The sequence below is a fragment of the Triticum aestivum genome, chromosome 5A (assembly GCF_018294505.1).
Source record: "Triticum aestivum cultivar Chinese Spring chromosome 5A, IWGSC CS RefSeq v2.1, whole genome shotgun sequence".
Classification (NCBI taxonomy): domain Eukaryota; kingdom Viridiplantae; phylum Streptophyta; class Magnoliopsida; order Poales; family Poaceae; genus Triticum; species Triticum aestivum.
The window spans coordinates 709,974,136-710,001,687 of record NC_057806.1 but is presented as its reverse complement, the minus strand read 5'-3'; the positions used below and the strand labels follow the sequence as shown (position 1 = coordinate 710,001,687).

Here is a 27,552-nt window from a genome sequence, read left to right as displayed (position 1 = left end):
GGGAGGTTTGCTCTCCACTCGGTAGGATTTTTAAACACTAAGGCGAGCACTGGGCCGCAGCTAAGCCCCCGAGTGGGAGGTTTGCTCTCCACTCGGTAGGATTTTTAAACACTTAGGCGACCACTGGGCTGCAGCTAAGCCTCCGAGTGGGAGTCTGGCTCGCCACTCGGTAGGATTTTTAAACACTTAGGCGAGCACTGGGCTGCAGCTAAGCCCCCGAGTGGGAGGTTTGCTCTCGACTCGGTAGGATTTTTGAATACTTAGGCGAGCACTGGGCTGCAGCTAAGCCCCCGAGTGGGAGTCTGGCTCGCCACTCGGTAGGATTTTTCAGACTTAGGCGAAACGGATTCGCAGCTAAGTCACCCACTGGGGGATTTCGTATGCAAAGAAAAGTGACAGCAATTATTGGAACACTCTTGTCTTTGATAAAAATGAACTGTAGAAGTTTTTCTTATTACATCTCGTCCAAGGGAGAACTCAAGTGTAAAAGGGGCGGAGCAGTTCCGCATTCCAAGCTCGCGGCTCGTCGATCTGGCGATCAACATTGTAGAGGTGATACGCTTCATTGTGGAGGACTCTGGTGACGATGAAGGGGCCTTCCCAAGTAGGAGCAAGCTTGTGTGGTTTCTGTTGATCCACTCGGAGGACCAAATCTCCTTCTTGGAAGGCTCGACTCTTCACATTTCTGGCATGGAATCGACACAAGTCTTGCTGATAAATGGTCGATCTGATCATGGCCATTTCCCTCTCTTCTTCTAGGAGGTCGACTGCGTCTTGCCGGGCTTGTTCTGCTTCATCTCCGGTATAAAGTTTGACTCGGGGCGCGTTGTGAAGAAGATCACTCGGCAGAACTGCTTCGGCTCCATAAACCAGAAAGAACGGAGTTCTTCCAGTCGACCGATTTGGGGTGGTCCTCAATCCCCACAAAACTGATGGAAGCTCGTCGACCCATGTGCCCGCTGCGTGCTTGAGATCACGCATCAGCCAGGGCTTTAGCCCTTTGAGAATCAGACCATTTTCCCTCTCAGCTTGTCCGTTCGACTGGGGATGGGCGACCGATGCGTAGTCGACTCGTGTGCCTTGAGAGGCGCAAAAAGCTCTGAACTTGTCCGAATCAAAGTTTGACCCATTGTCAGTGATGATGCTATGCGGGACTCCATATCTGAATGTTAGCCCCCTGACGAAACTGATAGCAGTGCAAGCATCAAGATTCTTGATAGGCTTAGCTTCAATCCATTTGGTAAACTTGTCGACTGCCACAAGCACATGTGTGAAACCGCTCCTGCCTGTTCTCAGTGGACCAACCATGTCCAGTCCCCAAACAGCAAAGGGCCAGACGAGTGGAATGGTCTTCAGGGCTGACGCAGGCTTATGTGACATGTTGGAGTAGAACTGGCACCCTCCACGCTTGTCGACTATCTCCTTTGCCATTTCGTTTGCCTTTGGCCAGTAAAATCTCGCTCGGTATGCTTTAGCCACAATGGTCCGGGAAGACGCATGGTGACCACAGGTCCCCGAGTGGATATCATGAAGGATTATCTGACCTTCTTCTGGTGTTATGCACTTCTGACCGATTCCAGTCGCGCTTTCTCTATACAACTGTCCCTTTATGACTATGAAGGCCTTGGATCGGCGGACGATCTGTCGAGCCTCTTCCTCGTCCTCCGGGAGTTCTTTCCTTAGGATATACGTGATGTACGGTATCGTCCAGTCGGGAGTGATTGCCAAGACTTCCATGATTAGGTCGACCACAGCAGGGACTTCGACTTCAGTCGGATCTGTGGCACTTTTCGGCTGCGGGGCTTCTTCTGTAAAATGATCTTCTTGGACTGACGGCGAGTGGATGTGCTCCAGGAACACGTTGCTGGGGATGGCTTCTCTCTTGGAGCCTATCTTTGCCAAATCGTCAGCTGCCTGATTTTTCAGTCGGGGGATGTGATGAAGCTCTAACCCCTCGAATTTCTTTTCTAACTTTCTCACTGCATTGCAATAACCAGTCATTGCCGGACTTCTGACGTCCCACTCCTTCATCACTTGATTAACCACCAAATCTGAGTCGCCGGAGACCATGAGGTGACGGGCGCCGAGTGAAATGGCCATGCGCAACCCATACAACAGTGCTTCATATTCTGCTTCATTATTGGAGGAATCAAAGTGAATCTGGAGAACGTATCTGAGCTTATCTCCTTGGGGGGAGACTAATACTACCCCAGCACCGGAGCCATTCAGCATCTTAGATCCATCGAAGAACATGGTCCAGTGCTCCGAGTGAATCTGAGTCGGAAGTTGCTGTTCGATCCACTCGGCGACGAAATCTGCGATTGCTTGGGACTTGATAGACTTCTTTGCTTCAAACTTGATATCTAAGGGAAGGAGTTCAATCGCCCACTTAGCCACTCGACCAGTTGCATCTCTGTTGTTCAGAATCTCTGACAGTGGGGCGTCGCTGACGACTGTAATGGAGTGGTCAGAGAAGTAATGTGCAACCTTCTTCGTGGTCATATAAATCCCATATACAAGCTTCTGGTAATGAGGATATCTTTGTTTTGAAGGCGTCAAAACTTCAGACACATAATAAACTGGGCGCTGAACTCTGAAGGCCTTTCCTTCTTCTTCCCGCTCGACCGTAAGTACTGTACTGACAACTTGTCCTGTGGCTGCAATGTAAAGCACCAGAGGCTCTTTGCTGATTGGGGCAGCAAGCACCGACTGGGTGGAGATCAGAGCTTTGAGCTCTGCAAATGCTGCATCAGCTTCTGGAGTCCACTCGAACTTGTCAGACTTCTTCATCAGTCGGTAAAGAGGCAACGCCTTTTCACCGAGACGAGAAATGAATCGACTTAGAGCGGCCAAGCAGCCCGTAAGCTTTTGGACATCGTGCACACGCACAGGACGCTTCATCCGGAGTATGGTACCAACTTTTTCAGGATTGGCGTCGATCCCCCGTTCGGAAACAAGAAAACCGAGTAACTTTCCACCTAGAACTCCGAATGCGCACTTCGATGGATTGAGTTTGATATCATACCTCCTGAGGTTGGCAAAGGTTTCAGCAAGGTCAGACCGCAGGTCGGAACCTTTCCGTGACTTGACCAGAATATCATCCATGTATGCCTCCATATTCCGACTGATTTGAGTGAGTAAACACTTCTGAATCATCCTCATGAACGTGGCTCCGGCATTCTTGAGGCCGAACGGCATGGTGACGTGAGCATCCGAATGGAGTGATGAAAGCCGTTTTGATCTCGTCGGGTCCATACAGACGGATCTGATGGTACCCGGAATAGGCGTCTAGAAAAGACAATCTCTCGCACCCCGCGGTCGAGTCGACTATTTGGTTGATGCGAGGGAGAGGAAAATGATCTTTCGGGCAGGCTCGATTGATATGTTTAAAATCAATGCACATGCAAAGTGACTTGTCCTTCTTGGAGACCATGACGACATTGGCGAGCCACTCGGAGTGGTAAATCTCTCGGATGAACTCTGTTGCTAAGAGCCGAGCCACCTCCTCGCCAATAGCTTTCTTCTTCTGGACGGCGGACCATCGAAGGTGTTCTTTCACAGGCTTGAATTTTGGGTCGACTCGTAGACGGTGCTCAGCCAGCTCTCTGGGAACTCCAGGCATGTCAGAGGGTTTCCATGCGAAGATGTCCCAGTTCTCACGGAGGAGCTGGACGAGCGCTTCTTCCCATTTGGAGTCGAGCATCGTTGAGATGTGAGTCAGGGCAGCATTGGGGTCGGTCGGGTGAATGTGGGCTGGCTTTGTTTCACCGGACGACTGAAAAGCTGATTCTGAAGCAGGCTTCTTGGCTCGCAACAATTCACTCGGATCGGCGGTCTTCTGGTACTCTTGCAGCTCGACCACTGCTCTGAGCATCAGCGATCTTTGAGCCTTTCTGAAAACACTCTTCTGCTTTCTTTCGATTGCCTGTAACAGTGATCACACCTCTGGGGCCAGGCATCTTCAGTTTGAGGTACACGTAACACAGTCAAGCCATGAAGTGTGCATAAGCTGGCCTGCCCAAAATGGCATGATAAGCGCTTTGGAAGTCCACGACCTCGAATGTCAACTTTTCCTTGCGGTAATTCTTCGAATCACCGAAAACCACATCAAGAGCAATCTGGCCGAGTGATTCGGCTTTCTTCCCGGGAATGACTCCGTGGAAGCTCATGTTACTGGTACTGAGCCTGGACATCGGGATGCCCATCCCTTCCAACGTTTCTGCGTATAGTATGTTCAGGCCACTGCCACCATCCATCAGGACTTTGGTCAGTCGAGTGCCTTCGACAACTGGGTCGACCACCAAAGCTTGCCTCCCAGGGGTGGCAATGTGCGTAGGCTGATCAGACTGGTCGAATGTGATGGCAGTCTGAGACCACTTCAGATAACTGGGTGTTGCCGGAGCAACCATATTCACCTCACGGTTAATGACTTTCAGTCGACTTTTGCTTTCGACATCAGCAAAAATCATCAGGGTGGAATTGACTTGGGGGTATCCATCGTCACTATCTTCCTTGTCCTCAACTATGTCCGACTCTTTTTCCTTATCTTTGGACTGCTTGCCCTGAAACTGCTGGATCACGAGCCGGCACTGTCGAGTGGTATGCTTTGGGTAAATAAAATTACCCTCTTCATCTTTCTTGGTGTGGATGTGACATGGCAGATCCAAAACATCATTTCCATCTTGATCCTTGACTTTCTTGGGCTTCCAGGGCCCCTTGGATTTTCCCTTAAATTTTCCCTGGGTTACGGCCAGGGCCTCCCCAGGGGCGGCTGGCTCGGCCTTCCGCTTCTGTTTCCGACTGGAGTTTCCTCCGGTTTCTTGGGCGACTGCCTTGTGCTTGCCACTCCGGAGTCGATCTTCGTCTTCACCATTAGCGTATTTGGTGGCAATCTCCATCATCCCATTCAGAGACATCTCTCCAGTTCAACCGAACTTCAGATTCAATTCTCTGTACTTAACGCCTTCTTTAAAGGCACAAACTGCTTGATGATCTGGTACATTCTCAACTGTGTGATGCAATGTGATCCACCTCTGGATGTAATCCCTCAGAGTTTCATTCGGTTTCTGCACGCAAGACCGCAATTCTGTAAGGCCTGCAGGTCGCTTGCATGTTCCCTCAAAGGTTGTGACAAACACTCGGGAGAGGTCCTCCCAAGTGTAGATGCTGCTGGGTGCCAACTGATTTAGCCACGCTCTGGCTGAGCCCTCTAACATGAGAGGCAAATGCTTCATAGCTACCTCATCATTGCCACCACCAATCTGTACAGCCACTCTGTAATCTTCAAGCCAAGTGTCAGGTTTAGATTCACCGGTGAACTTGCTGACTCCCGTCGCCAACCTAAAGTTGGGAGGAATCACTGCGGCTCTGATGGCTCGACTGAAACACTCTGGCCCCGAAGCATGTACTCTGCTGCTGGCAGGCGCATCTCTGTCATGGCCTTCTCGATGAGCTCTGTTCCTGTCAACCAAACCTTGAACGAGGATGGATCTCGCATCAAAGCCTAGGTCCCTGGGGTCGACTGGAATCCTCCGCCCAACACTATGAGGGCGTCTGTCATCTCCCTGTCGAGGCGCATACGACCCACTCCTCGGGGGAGGGGTTGGCACTCGACGTCGATCATCACAATCGAATCAGTGATCATACTGCTCATTTCTTCTGTACTGATCGTGCCGGTCTCCACGTCCCTCACGCCCCAGGGGCAATCTCGGGCTGTGAGCCGACTGGACTGTATCCGTTGCAACGGATCAACTGTGGATCCTATTCCGTGACTGAGAAACAACGGAATTCTGGTTTCCCGCCGCCGGAGCAACGCTCTGATCTGCAACAAGCCCCTGCCAGCCTCTGACTGGGAGGGCTGAATCGATTCTGCTATACGGGCCGCGGCGGCCAAATTCTGAACTGGGGTTCGATATACCTGTGTCGGCGGGAAGAGCTAACGTCGACTGGACTCGGGAGCTCGCTGACGCGCTTGCTCGTCGAGTATCCACTGGAGATTCTCCAGTCGAGTGCGCTCAGCCAAGTTAGCCAAGCGCGCGTCCTCCAAGGCCCGGGCCTCGGGGGTTTCTCCGACGATAGGAGTGTGGAGTGCGTCCATGTTCCGGCGGCGAAGCTCCTCTCGCTGCAATGACGTGAGAGGTTCGGGGAGATACTCATCGTGGGGATGCGACGGGTCGCCCCCACCCGCGTCTCCATCAGCGCGAGGCAAGCCGGGAGGACTGTGTGTTCCATCAACCGCCAGAACCTCAGCCGCTGGGTCGCTGCTGTCGCACTCGGATGCGGTCTCCGCGGAGCCAGTCGACAGGTCGAACAGGCCGTAGAGGGCTTCGTCGGGCTCGATTGCCGCGACTTGTGGGGCGGCCAACTGGCGAGCCACGGCATGCCTCACCCACCTCTGAAGTCTCGACCGACCTGAGCGCTTGCGCTGGTGGAACACAGGGCAGGGAGACGACACGGGGGCCGACCGATACTGGGTCGACAGCTGCCGCAGGAGGACGCCACGAACGCATGCGCGGAAGTGCGTCGCACCGCGGACGGGGAGCGCGTCGATGTCGAGTGGAGCCTCCTGAAGCCAAGCGGAGTCGTCGGCGATGAACGTGAGCGCGCCGAGACGGATCTCGCGGCCCTCCACCAAAACTCCGCACGAAACCATGATTAAAGGGATCGAAAAAATCGCAACTTCTCCAACTAGGCGCTAAGATTCCTGCCCCACGGTGGGCGCCAACTGTCGTGGTTCTAACTCTGACAGTGATGTAGGGGGGTATGTATGGAGAGGCTAGATCTCAGCTATGGAGAGGTTGTAAACACACCAGGATGTACGAGTTCAGGCCCTTCGCGGAGGAAGTAACAGCCCTACGTCTCGGTGCCCGGAGGCGGTCGATTGGATTATAGGCGTGTGAATAACAGGGGTGCGAACCCTTGATACTGAGGAGGGGGGTGGCTTATATAGAGTTCGTCAGCCCTCTCCTGCCCTCAGTAATGCAGGGTTTAAGGTACATTAAGGTTGGGCGTTACTGGTAACGCCCCTAATAAAGTGCTATGATGACAATAAAGACTATTTAATGACCGACCGTTTGCGTGCGGAGTGACTTTAGATCTCCTGGCAGTCGAGTGGTTGGCTTCGTGGTCGAGTGGTAGCTTCTTGGTCGAGTGTCTTGAACCCGTCGAGTGGGTATCTTCAAGACGATTGAAAGATGACTTCTTCTAAGGACGTCCTTGGGCAGAGCTCTTAGGACAGGTCCGTGCCCCTACCTTAGATACATAGCTTCATCAGTGTTCAACTTTGAACCGATAGCTACAGCGGGAGCGATTAACTTGCCAGCTCGTGGCAGCTAGGGTGTTCATTCGCTAGGTCGCCAGTGATTGCTCGACGTGCCTTTCGCTTGGCAGCACATGGCGTGCCCATCTATAAAGACCCCGGGCTGTTGGCGCAGCCTCCTCGCAGCGCCGCTCTTCTTCTACCTCCCATACAACTCTCTTGTGCTTTCTCTCTTATCTCAGATGTCTAACACAAGGACACACACCATGGAAGGAAGCCCACACGCACACTCACTTCATCAAGGAAGAAGACAATGGCTTTGCCAAAGATCCTTACTTGGTGGCTCACCGTGGCTACGTATTTTCCTTAGCCCTATCGGCTCTTTTTTCTAATTGACCATAGTGACTATTTATACAAAGCTTCTGGCACTCAACCACAACCCATGAACTCACACCAGACTCCACTAACCACTAACAACACGACCTCTTCTACCTCCTAGAATCATTCTACTATCTCCATGATGCACATGACTCGGCAGCTACACGTGACCAATGACTGCAGCCACGCACAAAGCTAGCTAGCAAGCCGCATGCAACTAACAACCTCTATCAACCAGCGGCATTTCCCACGTACTAACAAACTCACCTAGCTAGATAGTACTCGTATGTGCAGGTTGGCTTCAACTTATTCTAGCAGGGCCGTCTCACACGGCTATGTCATTCCACACAGCATCTGGCACTTGGCCATCTATGTCGCATCGCACAATCATCTTCAGCATCTCGCCTTGCTTGCCGCGTCACATAACATTTCCGCCTCGTGCCGCCATCGACATCTTGCCTTACTCGCCGTATCGCACGGTGACACGGCCTCTCACCGTCTCCGCACGGCTCTGCTAAAGCTTCACCGGACACACTACTCACTAGACCATCTAAGTTACATGCAAAACAACAACTACGAAGATTAGTGCTAATATGGGCGTCCCTAGATCCCTCTCCACACCACCATCACAGATCACACTCAACACCTGCCTGCCACTGTGAGAGCGAGAGTACAGAAGCGAAGAGGAGATCAATGGCGACGAGGAAGGAGGCCGTGGTGGTGTCGGCGATGATGCTTCTGGCGCTGGTGGTGACAGCGCAGGCGGGGCGTGCGAGGTGGGGCAGCTGACGGCGGTGTGCATGCCGGCGCGGACCTGCGCGCGCAGCACACTACAGCACGTCCGCTGTTCGAAGGCGTTCTGAAATGCCACTAAAGGTTGTAAAAACGCCTTTAAATGGTCACGAAGCGAAAGGTCAAGGAAGGCATTTTCCAATAGTGCCTCGATAGGTCTGGCGTTCTGAAAGCGCCTCCAAAGCTCCAGCGCTTTGCGGGCGTTTCCGGTAAGTCCCTAGTTGAGAAACGAGATACTACAATTCATCCTCCTCCACAGGCCACCCGTAGTATGCTATGGTATTTCTCTCGCTACTATGGATCGGTCGGGCCCAAGCCAAGGCCCATCAATCATCAATCATCAATCAAACAAAGAGCACAGTTCATCATGTGGCAGTCACGTACCAACTCCACAAACTAATAACACATTGCATGGCGCTGTTACCGCTTAAGAATTTTTATAACAGAAAGAATATGCGGCTCCTCTTTTAAACCAGTCAATGTTTACATCCGTAGTCGGTATGGGACTAAATAAATGGCTACTCGAACTAGGAGTGGCTCACGTAAGTATAATTAAAAACAAAATACGAGCAGTCTGGTCTGACCCGAACTCGCGACGTCGGGCTTACCTGAAGACAAGTTTGCCAACAAACAATACCACTAGTTCCTGCTTACTGTATTTATCAAGCAAGTTTGTTTGTATAGTGTGTCCATCTGGCCGCATGAGTGGAAGGCCTCACAGGCCATATTTGTTACAACAGGGGGCTAACCAATTTTAAAATGCCCCCTATGCTTTGATATTACAGCGTTTTCTCAAATTGGCTTTAAATCTGAAGTGGCGTTTTTTCATAATGCCATCAATTAAGCATGTTTTGAAGGCGTTCCTCATAAGTGCCGGCTAACAAGGGCCTTTGAAGGCGTTTTGTCCAGAAGGCCTTTAAAGGGAGGTACTTTTTTATTGCCTTGTAGAAAGTGCCTCTGTTTCTACCGTGTTATATATATACCGCCGTAGGGTATGTGTCAGGCCCACGACAAACCGACATTACTCGAATGCACACATGTAGCCACCGCGAGAACACAAATAAGGTATCCGGACGCACGGTCGTTCCGAGTGCACGAGAACACGAACACTGTTCCTAGGAACCACAAATAAGCCTGGCCAGGGCAACGAACATGCGAGTGGCTGGAAAGGCCATGCACAACCGAACAATCGGGTGTGGCTATAAAAGCCTGGGAAAACATCTCTTTACACGGCTACTAACCTGCTTCTAGATACATCAATTTTTGCGACAAGTAATTCCGAACGGAGGGAGTAGATCCAGAAAGACCTAAAAAAACGAACCCATGAGAAAAACAAAAGCGCGTACCCGACACGCAAAACAACAGCCCCAATAGACAACAGTGGGTCCATCACTAGCAAAACCGATGCGTACGAGAGGCAGCCGCAGTGGCATAGCGCGCTACGACCCGTACGTCATGGACCTTCCAAGAATACCCGTGTGGTGCGAAGCTGGCGGCTCCATCGGATGGTCGGGAGCATGCCAAGCAACCAGAGGAGCCCTGTGCACGAGGATCCAACGACGCGGATGGCATTCGATCATCCGACGGCTCTTAGTCAGACCCTGAGATGGGGGCAAGCAATTCTAACTGGCCAGCGCGGGAGAGCAAGATAAACGTTATGGACCCTGCAACTGCAAGATAAACGTGACGAAGCAATCAAACAAAATCACGTATCGGGAACCGTCCAAAATTGCATGACTACGGCAGGAGGCAGATTTTGGTCCAAATTTTTTAGTAATTCAACAAAAATTCCATATCAAAAATTCCTGAAAATATTTTTGAAATTAACTTACCTTTTATTGTACTCGTGAGAAAAAAATCCACAAAAAGAAAATCTCCCTTTGACTTCTTTTCAAAAAAGACACATTTTTGGCTAAAATAGTGTGAATAGTGATCTATAATAGCAAGTAATTTTTTCCTTTTTTGCTGTGAAGTCAACTTTGGTTTTTTCTTTGTGAAAATTTATATACTAGTGCAAATGTAAGTCAAGTTTTTTGTCAAAATAGTTCTTACCTATTTTGAATTTTTATTAAAATATTAAAAAAATCCTTATATAGGGTGCATATACAATACAATCAGGAACCAAAGTGTATTTCCCGACAACGGCAACACTTTTGCGATGGATTGTTTCCTTTCTCTAGGATATCTGGCCATGAATTAGTTTTTTTTAGGCAAGCTATGGATTAGTATTACGGGCTCTGCACAAATGGGCCTTAATTACTTGGACCGGGCTGGACTTATAACAAGAATCAAACACGTAGGCTGCCTACACTCTCTTCATCCGCTTTTCACTTCACCCCGCACCGGAAGAAGGACCGACCGGCCGCGCCGCCGCGGTTCTGCCGGCGATCTTAGCATGTCCCCGGCGCCGGCCACCGACATCTTTGCCTCAGTTCCGATTCGAGGTCAGCCGTTCTCCTTCCCTTCCGTCTTAGCCCCCGATTTAATTTCTCTTATGTTCTTCTATCGTGGAAACCCTAGCTAGATTCTTCCCCTAAAGTAAACCCTCTCTGCATTCTCATTTTGCTTCTCGCTGATGGATGCTGATGAGAACGACATCCCCCAACTGTAAGATCCAATCTCTTGCATTTCATTCCCCCAAGTTTGTTTGTGTATGTATATGTCCTGTTCCTGCTCCTGCCTAACGAGTGGATGGCAAAAATATTACTGGCTCAAGAAATTAGTCCACTGCACCGATTTTCCAGGGTCCACCCCGAGAAGGAACCACACATGGATATTGAGTCACAGCGGCATTCGTCGACATCGATGGTGGCCGTGGTATCCAAGGTGCTCGATGATGATGACCTCCTTGTCAAGATCCTCCTCCGCGTCACGTTTCCCACCACGCTCATCCGCGCCGCCCTCGTCTGCAAGCGCGGGTTCGACCACGCCTCCGGCCACCAGTTCCTTGGCCGTTTCCGCAAGCTCCATCCACCCCGCCTCCTCGGCTTCTACATTCTTTGGGAGGGTGCACGCTTCATAACGATGCAGCCTCAACCACTAGAGCTCGCTTCCGTCGCCCGCCACGTTGCAAGCTACAGTTTTGGCAACTTCTTCAATTTTGGGGACTGCCGGAATGGCACCGTCTTAACCCACGACCATGAACGACGAGTATGGACATATAAAGCGAAATGCCCGTTGTGCCCTGAGAGAAGCATGCCCAAAGTCCCAGCACTTCCAGGCGCCCGGCGCAGCAATGTCCGTATTCCTTGTGATTTCCTCTCCAAAGCAGAAGGCAACAGCGTGTCCTATTTTTATATGTTGGCGGAGGTTGCCTGGGAGACAAAAAAATGTCATGGTGCGAGTATATTGCAAGGTGGTGTCTGGTGCATGCTTACCTCGGCAACAATTCCCACAAACCAGCTCCGTTATCCGCGGCCAAGGCCAAATCCTGTGCTCGTCAACAATAAAATATGGGTCTGTTTATGACACATCTAGATATGTTATGTCACATCTAAGTTGATGTCCACTTTGTTTGTGATTTTTTTGTCTTAGTTTTTTTTTTGTTTCTTGTTGCTGCATTATATATTTGTGGGAGTTTAGATGCACCAGTAGAAAAGGGGGTTTTGTTTCGGCCAAAAAAGAGCATTAGTACCGGTTGCATTACGGACCGGGACTAATGTGAGCATTAGTTCCGGTTCGAGCGGCTAGGGCACCGTACAGGCATTACTCCCGGTTTAAATGGGACCTTTAGTCCCGGTTGGTGCCACGAACCGGGACTAAAGGGTGCGATGCCCATTAGTACAGGTTCGTGCCACGAACCGGTACTAAAGGCGTGCCACGAACCGGTACTAATGGGATTGAGGCATTAGTACCGGTTCGTGCCACGATCTGGTACTAATGGTGCAATTTTCAAATCCACCCCCTCTCTCTGTGTATCACCTTTTCAGGTTTGTAAAAAGCAAAAGAAAATGATAAAAGCTTCAAAAGTTAAAATCCTTCGAGATGTAGTTATGTTACTACATCTACTAGTCAGGAAAATTTAAAAACTTAATTTTGGACATGTTTTGCAAAAAGTGTAGGGAAAATGTAAAACGGCTATAACTTTTGCATACGATGTTAGAAAAAACGTATAATATATCAAAATGTTCAGCATGAAAATACGCATCCGGTTTTGACCGCCCACGGCCTGTTTGCAAAATTTTAGAATCCTCAAATTCTAAAAGGAAAAAAAGTTATGCTCAAATTTTAGTTTTTTTTGAATTTTCGTTAAATCTGGTCAAACTATGGTCAAACTACTTATTCAAGAAGTATTAGTGTTACTAAATAATTATTCAAGAATATTAGTGTTACTAAATAATTATTTCAATTTTTTTGAATTTTGGTCAAATCTGGTCAAACTGTGGTCAAACAATGGTCAAACTACTAATTCAAGAAATATTAGTGTTACTAAATAATTATTGTTGTTTAAAACGATAGTTTCAAACTCAAACAGTGAAATGTGTGACTTCATGCTCAAACTAAATTTTAGAGGGTTAATAGGATTGACATCTTACTATTGTCAGGAAAACAATAAGTGCAAACTTGGAAACAAGGGAGAATAGAACCCGGAAGTTAAGCGTGCTCAGAGCATTACTAGTAGAGCCCTCAAACCCTCAAACCCCTAAAAATAACTGCTTTTTTACAGTTTTCGTCGGAAAAAAACCGTAGACTAGAACCCCTTAACCCTCAAACCCTCAAAATGTTTAAAATGTCCAACCCTCAAACTCTCTCCCAATCCTCAATAGTAAGGGTTGGGGAGCAAAACCTACCCCAACCCTCATTTGGCGGTTATCCTCGCGCGGGAGGAAAAAATCCTCCCAACTCCCGCGCCCACGCCCGCGACCGCCACTGCGAGTCACCCCCGTCGCCGGCGGCCGCCCTGTCGACCTCCCGCGCGCAACGACAACATCGTTCATGGGGAATATTCCGTTATAAGGGTTGGGTTTGAGGGTTCTAATCTTTGCTCTTGTTTTTCAACCCGTAAAAGTGCACAAAAAGATCATTTTTGAACCCTTAAAACGCTAGTGAGGGTTTGAGGGTTTGAGGGTTCTACTAGTAATGCTCTCAGGCTGGGGTAGTGAGAGGATGGATGACCGTTCGGGAAGTTAGATGATTTAGAATGATGAGGGATGATTAGAGATTAGAGGTTAAATTAAGCAGTGATGAGGGATGATTAGAGATTAGAGGTTAAAATAATTCAGAAATTTGAAAATTCGGGGAAAAAATTCAAAAACAAAAATTCAAAAAAAAATTCATAAAATTTTCTTTAGTAGTGGTTGGTGGCGGGGGGCCTTTAGTAACAACCCTTTTGTCCCGGTTCCAGAACCGGGACAAATGGCCCTTTTTCTACTAGTGATGTGACATTCTTAAAAATCATCTAGATGTGAATTAGACAAATTGATAAAGTATATATGATGGCCGTCCAAAGTGACAACATTTTTGTCTTGGATTTGACAGCCTCAACTTTCTCCACACTTCATCTCCCACAAGGCATGGAGTATGCCTCTTCACAAGTCATGTTTTCATGGGCCAGTGATCCTTCTAGTGTATATCTCATCCATGTCAGTCCCAAGGAGTTTCAACTTTGCATATGGCTCCACAAGGGGGATGACTGGCTGCTGGTGGATACCTTTTATTTGCATGAGATGCGTGCTATTTTGGGAAAGACAGATCACGCCCATGTGAATATAAGGAAGGTGGGAGACAATGCTCAGTTTGTATTTTTACAGATTTCTCATTACATATTGTACTATCAAGTGCAGGACTCTGTAAAGTGTACGAGACTGCAGCTAATGGTCGACGTTTACACGCCATCCATATCCTTTTATGATGATCTGGCCTCCCGTATTTCCCGCCCTCAAAGGACGATCCTGAAAGGTTTGCCTTTTGATCTTTAGATGATATTTATAGTGCATTTTGGCGGGGTTGCTAAATTTTGTGATGTGTTGTACTCATGTTTGGTATAGCTGTATGGTGGTGTTTGCTGCATATTTTATTTGTTAGGCCATTTTGATAATACTAATTAATTAAGTGACATTTTAAATGCTTGCCATAAGATCCTTTGAAATGATTTATGTATTGATTCTCTTGGTCCTTTTGAACAATACTACTTAGGCAACATTAATGAATGCTTGTCGTGAGATGATTTGAAATCACTTTTGTACCAGGGTAATATCACAAGGTGTTTATTTGCGGCCATAGTAACGAACCCTTCAGCGTGGGTGGTTGTTACTTTTGTTGAAGCTTGTGTTGGCACCATCCTATCAAAAAATAAAAACTTGTGTTCACACCAGACAAACATGCTTCCTGAACTTGTTAGCTACCAGCTCAAACCTAAAAAAATTGGGCATTCAAAAGAATAAAACATCAACCTTATATGGTCTCGTGATAGCAATCTGTAGTCGTGCTTCAATATATAGGACTCATTTGGTGTTTTTAGCATGGACCTTTTATTTATTATAACTATTTTCTTAGCTATCAGCTCAAACCTAAAAAAAATGAGAGAATTCCTTATTTGGCCCTTTCTTAAAATTTGCTTCCCTTTTTGGCCCAAAAAACATTTTTCTTTCCTTTTTGACACTCAAACTTCATTTTATGCCCTATTTGACATTTCCATCCATTTTTTCATCCAACTATGTTAACTGGCACGTGCAATTACAATTTTACCCGTGGTGATGGTATGTCACCACAAAGAGAAGAGAAGGGGCCTGAACCAAGAAAAAAGAGAGGAGGGGGGGATCGAGAGTGCTACCTGTGATGTCGCTAGCAGGAGCACCGCTCCTGTGTCGCTGGAGCTTGCCATGTGCTCGTGCGCGTCGATGCTGCTCCTAGATGATGTTCGACCAAGTCAACCACACTCACTATATCTCCCACATGCATGTCGGCGCGCTCACGCAATACACTTTCTAATGACGAGGTGCGACCATGAACTGACGACGATAATAACGATGAACCAAGCTCTGTACGATGCACGCACCGTAATACAGAGCTGGCTTCCTGAGTCCCTAATCGATCCTTTGCTTCAACGTTTACTAGCTAGTAAGCTAGTAGTACTAGTACATACGAGCACTTCTAACCGCACACATTCCAATCGTTCTAGCAAGCTGCAGACGGCCATCCCGGCGCGTCGACGATGCTCGGAACCCGCGGACCTTCCGCACCGTGGCGCCGCTTCCGAAGAGGAAGTAGCAGTGGCAGCCGCCCTTTGGCCAGCGGCGGCGCACGGCAAGAGGTCGGCAAAGCCGGGCGCGCGCGGCAGGATCTCCAGCTCGACGTCTTCCGGCAGCCATCAGCGAGAGCGCAGCGCGTGCGTGCATGCCAGTGCCGTTACGCGTGTGTGCATGTCATCGCTGGTATGCGCACGTACGCATCAGGCAAGCATGATTAGTTTTTCCCTCTAATTAACCTAGGTACGTATCTAATGGACGCTATCTAGCTAAGAGATGCATGCATATCAGACAAGATTAGCTACAAACCTAATTGCTATACATAAGAATAATATGTGAAATTGTTGCTTATACTGAGCTTTCTTTCTTTCCTCGCAAAGAAACCTCTTTTTTTACTACTTTTTAGGTCCATTACTACTATTGAATATTTGAACCACATAAATTTGTTGAATTTTGAATTATATAATTTTGTTGAATTTATTTTCTACCATGATAAAAATTTCTGCAGTAATGCGCGAGGAATCATCTAGTTTATTCAACACCACACAACATATCACATCATTCATGTGTTTGTATGTAAATAATCTGATCACAAACTACACTACGGGTAAAACAGTCTTTTTAGTTCAGACTTAACACCGTTAGTGGCCAAAACTGACGAAAGTGTCATATAGGGAATAAAATGAAGTTTGAGTGTCAAAAAGGGAAGAAAAGAAAATTTTGGGCCAAAAAGGGAAGTAAAATTTAAGAAATGGCCAAATAAGGAATTCTCTCAAAAAAAATTGGGCATTCAAAAGTATAAAACATCAAGCTTGGAATTTTAGCTTCCTATGTTTCTTAAATGTAATGATGGTGTAGTTTTCTGCTTCCTACCTTTAAATTGTGAATCTCAAGATATACATGAGATTTTCAATACTTGTTATTTTCTTCCTGAATGTTCCTTAGGGCATACTTGAGCTTCTGCATGAATTTTGATTCACTGAATTTTTTCCTTGTGTGTGACAGTTGACAAGTGGCTATTACTCCCTCCATTTCATATCAGCGACAACTAATATGAAACGGAGGGAGTACAAGCTAACAATGCGTAATTTGTTTTTGTGTGGCTATTCTTCTTGTATGGTCAGAGTTTTGTTGTACTGGAATACGAACTATAAATTGGAAAAATTCTCCGTATTTTGTTCCTCTTGTAGCTTATAGCTTATCAGAATAAAAAAAATAGATGTAGCAGATCCAATATTTAATTTCTGAACGCGTATCACATTTGGCTACTGTTGTTCCAGGCTACCAGCCATTTATATTTTGGTGCTTAAAGTGGCCAAACATCAGCAAAGACAAATATATTATGTTTCTTAATTTTCTCTGTTTTCTTTGAAACAGGAATGCCGTATGAAGAACAAGTATGTCAAGAAGCCTTTGGATGGCCTGTGACATTTAGGGCCTCGCCAAGGAATAGCAGAGAGTTGCGTTGCCAAGTAGTAACAGTATGGTCCGTATGGTCGTGGGAGAAACATTCACCAGATTGTAACTATACTAGATTAGACTAGAGTATGGTCAGTATGGCCAAGTGAAAAACATATAGGTGAGTGTCTTGCTGCCATTGAAACACGTCGCTAGGCCGGCTGAGGCTGCTGCTGGAAGCGTGGCGCGACGATCCAGAGCGTGGCAAGTGATGAGAACCGACCGAGAGGCCCGACGAGGCACGCGATGATGGCCAACCCATCCCAAATGCACGCGACTATATGCATTCATGTGCACTAGGAATTAAGAAATGCAAAAGGCATCCCAAATGCTACTAATAAAACAGTATATATATAGGACACGCAATTTCATCAAGGCATTAGATAAATTCAGCTCAAAGAAACCAAAACGCCTAATGAAGTCTTTAAGTGACGAGCAGAGATAGTGAGGAGAGGTAAAAACTACTGGCCGTTCTTGTTCAAAACAAACAACTTTTTCTGCTAGCTAGTAGACTTATGCAATCGATCAGTGTGTGGACGTTTAGTTTCCTTTTTTTTTAAAGAGTGGCTACGTACCTTGTGCTAGTGTAGAAGAGGGTGGAGCAGAGCAGTACGGCCGAGCTGTAGGCGCTACTGATGTAGTAGAGGACGAGCAGGCTAGGAGGAGTATGTTGAAGATGCAATCATGCAGTGGAGATCAACATGAAGGGAAGGGAAGGCGGTCGGTACCTTGACTATGGTGGATTTTGTTGGTGCTGCTCCCTGCTGCTGCTGCCTGATGAGAGAGGAGATGCTCGGACAAGGAGGAGAAGAAGGGGCCCTGCTGGCGTGAGGACGAAGAAGAGCCGCTGCGCCGAACGAATGTGCTGCCGTGAAGAGGAAGAGGAGCTGCCGCGCAAGCATTCCACTGTACGTAGATGCCATGAGTGTACTCATCACCAAAGCAATACCACGTACGACTTTCTTTCGGTTAAAAAAAATGTAGGTGGGTTTCCCGATTTTAGGAAGAAGATCCTTCACCTGGTTTTTTTCTCCTGTGTTCTCTTTATCAGTTTTTTTTTGCCAGTTTGTTTTTTCTTTTTATCTGTCTTTCCTTTTTTCAGCATTTTTTAATTCATGAATTTATATTTTCCCTACTTGCACTATGAGTAGTTTTTTAATTCATAAACATTTATAAATTAGGATTTTTCTTCTTATTCTCAAATTCATGGACGTTCCGCATACGTGTAATCGGAGCAACAAACAAGTGATTCGATGGACAACAGAAACGTGACACACAACACAACACAACAAATTCTTAAAGTTTTTCGCAAGTTCCAATGATTTTTTAGTACAATATAAATTTCTAGATTTTCCATGTGACAAATGCAAAAACAATTCTAAAAGTTGCATGGCTTTACAAAACATACAATGGAAAATGTACTATACAAACCTTGCAAACTCTTTCTTATATAGCTTGGAATTGTTTTTTAAATACCATGGCAAATGTGTTGTACATACCATGACTTTTTTATTGAACTTACCATGGATTTTTTTTAAATATACCATGAAAAATTTATTGACACCTACCGACATGCCATGGCAAACTTTTGAGATGTCTTTAAACAAATTAACTATATACTTTTGTGTTTGATGTCATTGATGCTTTTTTCTGGTTTGGCAAGTTGACATATGGACTAGATGGCAATGAAGTTTACCTTACCATGGCAAAAATTGACAAGTCCAGAGATGGAAACACCCCAACCCCCAGCCACCCCCCATTATGTTGTACCATTTTCCTTGACAAATTACCAGAAAAATTGATTTTTGACACGGCAATTTCATGAAAACTTTGCCCTATTATAAGTCACATGGCAAATTCATAAAAACAAAATTCCAAGCAAGGCAAATTTATAATTTTCATAGTGTCCACATGGCAATTTTATGAATTTTCCAACTTGTCACTTGGCAAATTCATAACATTCTTGTTTTCCAAACATCAAAAATTTGTAAATTTTCATAGTCTCCACATGGCAATTTTATGAATTTTCCAACTTGTTACAAGGAAAATTAATAACATTCTTGTTTTCCAAACATGTCAAATTTGTAATTTTTCATAATGTCCACATGGCAATTTTATGAATTTTCCAACTTGTCACATGGCAAATTCATAACATTCTTGTATTCCAAACATGGAAAATTTATAAATTTCATAATGTCCACAAGGTAATTTTATGGATTTTCCAACTTGTCACATGGCAAATTCATAACATTTGTTTTCCAAACATGACAAATTTACATAATGTCCGCATGGAAATTTTATGAATTTTTCAACTTGACACATGCCAAGTTTATATATTCATGGCAAATTTACACATTTTTCGCATGTTCACATGTGAGATTTTTATAGTTTTTGGTTTTTAAGGTAGCCTCTAGCATCATGTTTGTATTAGGCACATGGTAAATTTAAATTTTCTTTCTATTTTCCACTCATGATGGCATTCTCAGGAGAGAAAAAATATCATGTCTTAGATGGCAAATTTTATTTATTTATTCTCTATCACCTGTGTGTCAAATTAAAATCTCCATTTTGTATGGTTAGATTTGTGTCTTTAGATACCAAACTTAGTCTTTCATGGATGGCAATTTTATTTTTGTACTACCCACAAGACAATATTTTTAACAATGTTTTGTAATATTTTCACATGGCAACTTTTAGATAATTTAAAGTTTCGGGATATACATGTGAAATTTAGGAAAACAATCACTAAATCATGCCAAACTGTAAAAAAAGTTTCTCTCTTCATATGACACAAGGAATCAGTTATTAGCTTCGTGGCAAATCTAGATAGTGCACCATGAAAAACTCTATTTAAGTTTATGTTTTTTGTCGACGTATTTAACAAGCATGTGAATCAAATGATTTTAGACCTATTAGTCTAGTGCATAGTCTAGCTAAAATTTTCTCCAAAGGTCAAGCATGAAGGCTTGCTCCTTTTCTGCCCCGCATCATTGGAGATAACCAGGGGGTGTTTCTTATGGGGAGATCTTTTCATTATAACTTCAAAATGGTAAGAGATTCGGCTAAAATCCTCAAGGAAAAGAAGTGCAACAATGTTTTACTTAAATTGGATATCGCTAAGGCCATTGATTCTGTGGCCTGGCAATTTCTTATGTAAGTATTACAGAAAAGAGGTTTGGTCGTAAATGGAGGGCTTGGATTGCCATGTTGCTTGGCACGGCTTCAACACATATTCCCCTAAATGGGGTCCCTGGTCCCAAAATTTGGCATGGTTGTGGTCTTAGACAAAGGGACGCCCTCTCCCCTATGCTTTTCATTTTAGTGATGGATGCCATGAGTTCTCTCTTTGACAAAGCCAAGAGTTTTGGTCTACTCGAGCCCTTCCATGGCAGCCAGGCAATTCCACAACGACTCTTGATGTATGCAGAAGGGGGCTAGTTGATGCCACAACGGTGCATCTAAGACATCAAAAGGAAGATATCCATTGAGTGTTTCATCCAAGTGTTGCTAATGTGGGAGGATCCCAAAGGTTTAAATAAATCCAGAAGGTCATGATACCTGGACTTGGCGATGGGAGTCGAGGGGCAAGTTCACTGATAAATATGCATTTAAGGCGATCTTTGCGGTAGAACTGGAGTGGGCTCCTCTCAAATGCAAATTCTTCATTTGTCTAGCCATGCGAGCAAGAATTTGGACTGCCGATCATCTAAGCAGAAGCGGGCTCCCCCATAGCTAATTCTGCAGTTTTTGCTCTTCCTGGTCAGGAAAATGTGCAGCACTTGTTCATTAGATGCGCAGTTCTGAGCATCATATGGAGTTCGACTCTTCTATGGGCAAACCTACAGGAGGTACTATGGATGGGTGCTGGCCTAGTGCAAGATCAAGGCTACCAGGGGATAACAGATAAGCGCTCAACACTCTTGTGATTTTGGTAGTCTGGTCCATATGGTAAGTGAGGAACAAAAGGGTTTTTGATGGGATTTTCGCACCCATCCAGCGTATCATAGACTAGATTAAGATGGATGCTCGCTTTTGGATCGTAGCAAGTTATGGTAGGCTTAGCACCCCATATGCAGCAGAGTAGGCTCTTAGGCTACTAGTTGCCGTTGGCCTGGGCATTTTTTTTCCAAATTGTCGTCGTTTGTACCTTGTGTTATTTCTCTCATATCTATCTATAACTAACTAATAATAAATGGAGGTGTATTTCTCTGATTTTTTTGGTCCGTTCACCACTTAAAAGAAAAGAAATCTATCCGAGGTTTTTTTTGAGCAAAATCTATCCGAGGTTTTTTTTGAGCAAAATCTATCCGAGGTGGTACTAATTTTTTGTCCTATAAAAGGAAAAACGGTTTGTCTAGAATTTCGTATGTGGGACGCGCACGTTGTGGCCTAGTGAGGCCAGCCCACTTATTTTCCTGCCACGCAGTTAAGAAAATCCTCTTTACCACACAATGCAGCAAATAGTCAGCGCTTCGCACGAGCGCCCAAGACTGGGCCGCCCGTTTTACTTTTTAGTGTTGTATTTCTATTTTGGTTTTCTATCTTTTTTCTCTTTATCCTTTTTTAAGATTCAATATTTAAAAAAAATCAGAATTTTGATTTTCTTTCAATTCTCTGGAAAATATTCTGAATTCAAAAAAACATTCCCATTAAAAAAATATTCGGAACTTTAAAACTTATCTCGTTCCAAAATTTACTCAAAAGTCAAACAATGTTCCTAATTAAAAAAATGTTTTTGTTTTCCAAAATTCGAAAAGTATTCCTTTTTTGGCGAAATTTTCAAAAAATCAAAATAATGTTTGTCTGTAAAAAAACACATTTTCTAAAATTGTTTTGAACATTCAAAACATGTTATTGTTTTCAATAATTATTCACAAATTCAACAAGTGTTCGTGTTTCCTAAAAGTTTCATGTTTTTTTAATTGTTAATTTCAGAAAATGTTCAAACTTTGTTCATGGATTTCCAAAAATGTACGGAATTTTCAAAAAACTGTTCATTTTTAAAAAACGTCTAGGATTCAAAATTGTTCAGGTTCCAAGAATATTCAGCAATTATTAATTATTAATGTTTTTTCATAATTGTAAAAAAAATCGATCAAAAAATGTTTCGAAACTAGTCATGGGTCAGCAGGACGTGTTTGTTTGAGTGGCTAGCATCATGTGGTTGGGTCTTTTTAGTCGTGAGTTCGATTCTTCAATGCGTCTTTTTTTGGATTTTTACTCATGCATTAGAAAGAAGGGTCGTTAGGGTGCCACGAACTCTTGTGTGTTCCACATGCTATTTTATGCAACTAGAGTCATATAGTAGCTCCCACACAGCTAGACCAAAAATAAGAACCAAACTTACGACGTCCCATCTAGTTCCTCCAGCAGATGCCAATTGAGCTAGCTCAGTTTTGTTACATAAAAACGATTGGTCCTCATATTAAAATATATTTGGATTTTGTTTGGTCCGTTCCGCACATGCTTCCCTTTTTTTTCGTCTGTCCCCCCGGTGGGCCGAATTGGGCCTATCATGCATTTCTTTTTCTGTCGGATGGACGAGCAGCAAAAAATTTAGGCCTCAGGAGGATTAAACTGCAATTAGTAATCCATTCGGTTACACCCTCTTATGAGAGAGCGGTTGAAACAACCATGCCCCGAAGGTCGACGGGCAGCCACAAAATGAGGAGGCAGCCACACCTCGAGACGGATGCGTACCAGGAGGAAAAAAGGCATAAGTTGATTGGTCACCGCCATGCCGAGAAACCCCACCACTATCAAGATTCCATGGGCCAAACATGACCCGGGAGAAGACTGCAACTCCTCGTTGCGGAGATTGTTTTTGGTGGACACATTAATTATCTCCCCTGTTGCTTCTCAAAAAGAAAATTATCTCTCGTTGCCACACACAGGCATATGTGCTAGTTAATATATATACAAGCAGCACTCCTACATGGTTCGAAAAAAAGCTTCTACTTTTTATTATGTCATGATAATTTTCATGCTCACACGATGGCAAATTTTATTTTGACACCCGACATCCTTTTTCTTCTTCTTCTTTTTTGAGGCAACTCGGTAGGCCTAGCATTGGGCCTGCCGGGCCATTGGGGTTGGGGTCGCAGTGGTGTTTTTTTAAAACGCCAATCCGGGCAATGAATCGTTCGCGATGGGAGCTAGCTCCCGGCCGGGAGATGTATGTGGGAATTAGAAAAAGCTTTCATCCCAAGCAGGCGAGCAGTAGCTGTCGCCGAAACCATGGCGGGCATCGTGACGCTCATTTCCCGGCCGCGTGGTGAACTTACTTAAAGCGGCAGACTGGGCCATGGATAGGGGCAGTTGATCCACTCGATTCCCCTCACGCTCACCAGAAGTGGAGGAGAAGAGAAGCTTGCCAGTGAGGGAGATGAGCAGGGTGTGCGTCACCGGAGCCGCCGGCTATATAGCCGCCTGGCTCGTCGGGAAGCTGCTGCAGCGAGGCTGCATCGTCCACGCCACCTTGAGATCCCTCCGTGAGTGCACCTAACTTGTAGTACCTAAGCTTGTACTCGATCTCCAGGCTCCAGCTCCTCGTAGCTGCTAACCACATGAACCATGCATCATTTGGTGATCGTGCGTGCGTGTGTGACAGTGGATGAGGAGAAGACGGCGGTGCTGACGGTGCTGCCTGGCGCGGCGGAGCGGCTGACGCTGTTCGAGGCGGACATTTACAACGCCACCACCTTCGAGCCGGCGATCCAGGGCTGCGAGTTCGTCTTCCTCGTCGCCACCCCGCTGATGCACGACAACAGTAGCACCAAGGTACAGCTCAATCTGCGTGTCGGTGTCCGGCGATATTTTTTTGAGCTTTGAATTGAATATTTCTTGACTACTCAGTCTTACCACTCCGTGCCCCACATGGATGTATAGTTTTTTCATAGAATAATGGATAGGTGATAATTAAGCTACTTACTCCAACTATATATGAAGATTTTTTTTTGCATTATCTGAATATAGTTGGGACGAGAGGCCCAGCCCATTTGGCGTTCCTGGTATGACCTAATCCATCCCACGCACACACACCTCACTCAAACGCTCACCTGACGTGGCCGTCCTCCTCCACCACGCAACAGCCGCCGCGACGGCATGGCCGGCGGCAGCAGGCCACGGGCAGCACGGCCAGCAACGGCCACGTGCATGTGCACAGCCAGCAGCAGCAGGTCATGGCCGGCAGCCCCAGGCGACGTTTCGCTTAAAAAAAATGCACGTACACACACACACACCTGCGCCGCCGCCGCCGTTCAGCGCACAGCCTCTTGCCGTCGCGGCCACCGGCCTCCCTGCGACTTACCACCATGTCCAGGGGCTCCGCAACCATGAGATCTCCTCTCCCACGCAATGAATCGGCCGGATTCGTACGGAAGCCGTCGCCATCGTCCTCCTTCCCCAACTCCTGCCGCCGTCGTTCGTCGTCGATTACGTCGCCGTCGATGCTTCCTCAGCCTCCCCGACCCCTCCATGGAGTTCACCGTGAGCCACCCTCCCTTTCCTTTCTGTTCTTCCTCCGATTAGCGCCTAGAGTCGTCTCTGGCCGCCGCGGCTGCCCACATGGTCGGTCCTTCGGTCTGGCCAGAGCTTTTCCGCCACCGGTCCGATGCCAGAAAAGGGGACCGCCGCGCTGCTCGGTCCGGTCCGGTTAGGTCCGCCGGTGGCCGGTCTCCGAACCGGCCCGGACCACCGTCCACCCTGAGTCATGAGGATCGCAATTTCTTTTGGCAAGCATGGTAAGTTCTTGCTCAAAAATCCAACGTTCCATTTGTAACAAAATCCTTAGTCTTTTGGTGTGAGGTTTATAACGTACTGACCAGATCACCAATGGTAGCTAATGATCGGTTAACAAATATGCATGCATGTACTCAAAAGTATAAGAGCGTGACCGAGGCGATCGTGGACGCGCACCGCCTCATCCTGCAGCAATGCGAGCGGTCCAAGACCGTGCGGCGCATCATCCACACCGCTCCAGGAGAACGGTCATGGGTTCAAGGACTTGATGAACGAGTCATGCTGGTCTCCGCTCAACATCCCCTACAACTATAGCAATGCCCACCTCGAAGTACGTAAATCATACTCCCTCCGTTCCTAAATATAAGGCATTTTGGCAGTTTGAGTTGTCAAAACGTCTTATATGTAGAAACAGAGGGATTACATCTCGATACATATCAACCCACTGTATATTTCCGACAAATCACCCATCACCGCTATCGGTGATGAATCCAGGCATACGTGGCATCCAAGAGCCTGTCGGAGCAGGAGCTGCTGAGGCACAACGAATCGGAGGGCGGCAGGGCATTTGAGGTGGTGACATTGGCGTGTGGGCTCGTCGGCGGTGACACGCTCCACCCTGTCTTGTCGAGCAGGATGAGCAGTGTCACGATGGTTGTGGCGGCCCTCACGGGCAACGAGATCCACCACAACGCCCTCTGCTTCATGCAGGCGCTTCTGGGGTCCGCGCCGCTGGTGCACATCGACGACGCCTGCGCGGCGCACCTCTTCTGCATGGACCAGCCATCCATGGCTGGCCGGTTCCTCTGCGCCGCCGGCTACCCCACCATGCAGGATTACGTCGCCCGCTTCGCGGCCAAGTACCCGGAGCACAAGATAATTCTCAAGGAGTACGCAGTCCTTATTCACTCCTTGTATTGATTGCATGGTTGATCAGTTTGTGTTTGTTTTCTAATTATGTGGTGATGATTGCTGTAGGTTGGCAGGAGAGGGGGTGAGGGTGCCGGGTGATTCGAGCAAGCTTGTGGAGCTGGGGTTTAGGTTCAAGTATAGTGTGGAGGAGACGCTGGACTGCAGCGTTGAATGCGCCAAGAGAATGGGAGAGCTCTGATGGTGATAAACAAGTTCATTTGGTTGACCATGCATTCCAAGCAAGAACCCCGGAGAAACTTTGGATTTGAATGCGGCAGCCCACATATTCTCCATCGTCGGCTCAACTCTTGGATCTTATGTTGAAAAGTTAGAATTTAAACATGGGTCTTAAAATAAAGTAATGTATACGTATTGATTTGTGAAACTGGAGCAGCCGCTCTGACCTACTCCCTCCGTTCGGAATTAGTTGTCGCAGAAATGAATGTATCTAGATGTATTTTAGTTCTAAATACATCCATTTCTGAGACAAGTAATTCGGAACGGAGGGAGTAGTACATATTTTGGCAAGATGCACGTTTTGTTTTCAAGTTGCCTTTTGACTGGCCCGTTTACTGGCTTTTGTGTGGTTCCTCCAGTTTTTAGTTTTTTTGAGGAATTCCTCCAGTTTTTAGCGAGATAGGATAGGAGGAGAGAGCCTTTCTCTCACCTACCGCGACAGTGCGACACACAGGGAGCGCTCGCCGGAGCTGTATATCACCCGATGCGAATCCTAATTAGGTCTCGCCTTTGGTGGGAGGCAGTTGGCCCGGCCCAATACGGGGTCCTAGAGGAGCAGACTTTTCAGGGAAGTTTTGAATGTTTTCGTCATTTTTCCTATTTGTTTCTTTTATGGTTTTGACTGATTTTCATTTGGTTTTTTCATGTCCTTTTTGTGGTGCCTTCTATGTTTCTTTCAACAGTCTTATGTCATTTTTCATTGGTTTTTCTGTTTTCTTTCATTTCAACAAATGTCTACTTCTGTCAATATTGTACATTTTTGTATACACGTGGGATATTTTTGGATACATCTACATTTTGTTGAAATACATGTGCTTCAACATTTATTTGATACACATTTTTTTTGCCACATACATGTGTTTGAACAAATGTCTACCTCTTAATTAGACCAACAAGTCCCTGCCACTCGGGTGTACAAGTGAGCAAGTCAGCAATCGTAGGGGCTGTTTTGTTTTTGCCAGATGTAAGAGCGTCTACAACTTTGTAAGTACGTGCTGGCTTCTAAAGCGTGTGCAGGTGGTGTACCCTTTGGCTACGACCCATTCTGATATGTTTCTCTGTCTCTTACATGATGCATGCTTTGTAATCAATATAAATCGTGTGAGGAGACAAAAAAAACAGTAAAACCCCACCAAGTCGCTACCACTTGGGTGTACAAGTGAGCAAATCAGGAATTGTAGGTGTTGTTTGGTTTTTGCCAGAGCGTACACAGGTACCTTCATTTTCACCATAAGCAACCACTTGATACATTACCTAGGAGATGGAGGAGGTGTCATGTTGTGTTGTTGTAGAGAACATTGAAATGATCTGTATGAAGTCTCGGCAATGGAAACAGTCATGTTCTTGTCTGGAATAATGACTCCAAGCCTCACTTCATATGACCTAGGTGTTGCCTGAGATGCGTCTTCCATATAATCCAAATCAAGATCTTGGATATAATCAACATTCATGGCGACTTTTAGTGTTGCATTAGATGGGGTAAGTGAGCCAGAGGAGGAATTCCAATATCAAGTACCCATCACTGGTGATATCTTCAAATATGATTCGTGTGTTTTCTTCATTGTGATGTCATTTATTCTTGAACTTGAC

At 46.1% G+C, this 27,552-nt stretch overlaps 1 pseudogene; it reads left to right on the top strand.

Moving 5' to 3' along the window:
- The first annotated feature begins 23,458 nt into the window (after positions 1–23,458).
- Positions 23,459–25,924, top strand: LOC123108588 (putative anthocyanidin reductase; annotated as a pseudogene).
- The last annotated feature ends 1,628 nt before the right edge of the window (positions 25,925–27,552 follow it).